Source organism: Barbus barbus (genome assembly GCF_936440315.1).
Source record: "Barbus barbus genome assembly, chromosome: 25".
Lineage (NCBI taxonomy): Eukaryota > Metazoa > Chordata > Actinopteri > Cypriniformes > Cyprinidae > Barbus > Barbus barbus.
The window spans coordinates 27,078,939-27,081,833 of record NC_136753.1 but is presented as its reverse complement, the minus strand read 5'-3'; positions in this window follow the sequence as shown (position 1 = coordinate 27,081,833).

Below are 2,895 nucleotides of genomic sequence, written 5' to 3'. Positions count from 1 at the left end.
AGGTCTAAACAAAAAGCTGTTACATAATAAGCATTTGGAAAATATCAGGAAGCAAAGGATTTGATAGATAGAAAACTAAATAAAATAACTAAAAAGAACTCTAAAGAACAATCAGTTTTTTATTGAAACTAATTTGCAAATTTGGAAATATATCTATAGACATTCAGAAATGAGCAAATATAGATGAAAAATGCTTGTTTAAAAAGTGTTAAATGTAACTTCATAATATCATTTCAATAATAATTGCAAGATATAATTTCACCATTTATTAATTTATTAGCATTATTTGTAATTACTCATACAATTTGACATAAAATTGTGCCCAGTGGTCCCTTTCATGTATAAAGAACCATCTGTTTTTATTGAAACAGATTTTTATTGAAATGGATATATATATATATATATATGTATATGTGTATATGTGTGTGTGTCAAATGATTAATCGTGTTTAATCGCATACAAAATAAAAGTTTTTGTTTGCATAATATATGTGTGTTCTGTGTATATTTATGTATATATAAGTGCACACATACAGTATATATTTTGATAATATTTACATGTATTTACATACATATTATATATATGTCAAATGATTAGTGCTGTCAAACAATTAATCGTGCTTAATTGCATCCAAAATAAAAGTTTTTGTATATTTATTATGTATATATAAACACATACATGTATATATTTAAGAAAAATATGTTGTTTATATATGACATATTTTTATATATAATATAAAATATAAGAATATAAATATATAAATGTATATACATGTAAATATTTTCAAAATATATACTGCATGTGTATGTATTTATATATACATAATAAATAAACACAGAACACATACATATATTTTGTAAACATAAACTTTTATTTTGGATGCGATTAAACTCCTGTGAACATAATATTCTTGTTTTTAAATCTGTATTTATTTATTTAATCTATTTTTTATTTAGAAGTCTGTGGCATAGGCAAATAACTGACAGCTAAAGAGGGTTTTATCTGTTGAGACATTGGGACGCTGACAGCACAAAGAGGATTTTTATTTTAATGGCAGTCCATTTACAAAAGAGCAGGTAAGTTAAATGGAAGCTGTCAAAATGTTTCAGATTTGGTTTGATTTGGATTTCAGGGCCGTCAGAAGAAACATCTTGGCGTTTGGAAACTTTTCTAAAATAACAAGACCTGGAGCTGCCATATGCTCAGTAGGCCTACTGACTAAGAATAGCTGTAAATGTAGAAAATTTAAAAACCACGAATCAGAGACTGGTTTAGTTTGGCTTGAATGAGAAGATCTGTGACATTGCACCTCCTGTCGAGCGCCCGTCTGTTTCATGTTTACGGGTATCAGTCAGCCATGGTCGTGATGGTGGGTTTATGTCTATCAAATCAACAGCTTCAGTTCATCAGTCTTTTTTTAGACAGACATGACTAATGCAAGTTTGGCTCACAAATATTTGGATGAAATCAATGAGAATGATGATTTTGTGTTGCATGGGACATGAATGAGAGACTAAATGACAACAAAAATGTCATTTTTGAGTGAACTACCCCTTTAAGATGCCAAAAGCAGGCTCGCCATGCAGGGAATAACATAAATCTGTGGAATTAATCCAGATCTTACCTCAGCAGGTTTTTGTGCATTTGTAAATCCAAAATTTTGAGGCGACCTACATGACATTAACAAACATGCTTCAATTGAAGTTAAATGCCAAAACGAAGGGCTTAAGTAAGGGGAAGTTAGCATATATTAGGAAAACAAGAGACAGAGAAAGAGAGATAAACGTGTAGCACTATGTTGATTTTAAAAGCTGTTAGAGGGATTGGCCTGTGGACACGGCGCTTTGTAAATCCGGTAAGTGGATTTTGCAATTCTGTGATAGACTGAGCGCTTTTGCTTGGTTGGTAAAATGATGTGATCAAGCAAAGCTTCAATACGACACACCCCGAAAAAGAACCAGACAATCACTTGGGTTTGTGCGTGTGGCACTTTTAACAGCGAGGGCCTCTTTTTTTAATCAAATAACCATATATTTACTGTAATTACCTTTATTGAAGCACTATTAAGTAATTAAAGTATGAAAAGCTTTGGCAAACCATTGGCTGCCGCTCTGAACTGAAATGCTGGTGGATGAAAATGAGTCTGCAAATTTAAAAGTGTTTCCTGGCCCACATCATCTTGACCTGGATGTCAGTTGAGCTCCACTTTTACAAGTTGCTTTCAGAATAAGACGGCATGTTAATAAAAAAATCCAGACAATTGGACCAGAAAATATAGGCCATCCACACTGCACTGCTCCCCAGAGAAGACATTTCTCTTTCATATCTCAGTTGTTTCTCCATAGGCAGCAATGAGGTTAAATGTGGGTCAAAGTGTCTGTATATGGCCTGATTTTCAGATTTTGCTATCAAAAAAAAAAAAAAAAAAATCAGTTATCTCAAATGTGTCTCAACAAGATATCTCAACAATGGTCTCAAGTTTACCAAGATACGAAAGTCTGCAATCAATATGGAAACTTGTTTCCGTTTATTGGCTATATAACAATTGCAAGTTATAAACTCATAATTTTGAGTTTACATCTTATAATTCTGACCTTTTTTATCACAATTTTAAGTTGATATTTTTCAGTTCATTCATGTCTCCCAATTTTGAAACTAGATCTCGCAATTCTCCATTTATATTTTGCAATTCTGAGTTTATATTTCAAAATTCTCAATTTATATTTCATAATCCTGAGTTTGTACCTTGCAATTCTGACTTTATATCTCACAATTCAGATTTTAGCTCAGAACTATGAGAAAAACATCTGAATTGTGAGATATAAACAGTATTGTGAGGGGGAAAAAAGTCTGAATTGTGAGATAAAAATTCTCAGTTACCTTTTTTATATTTTT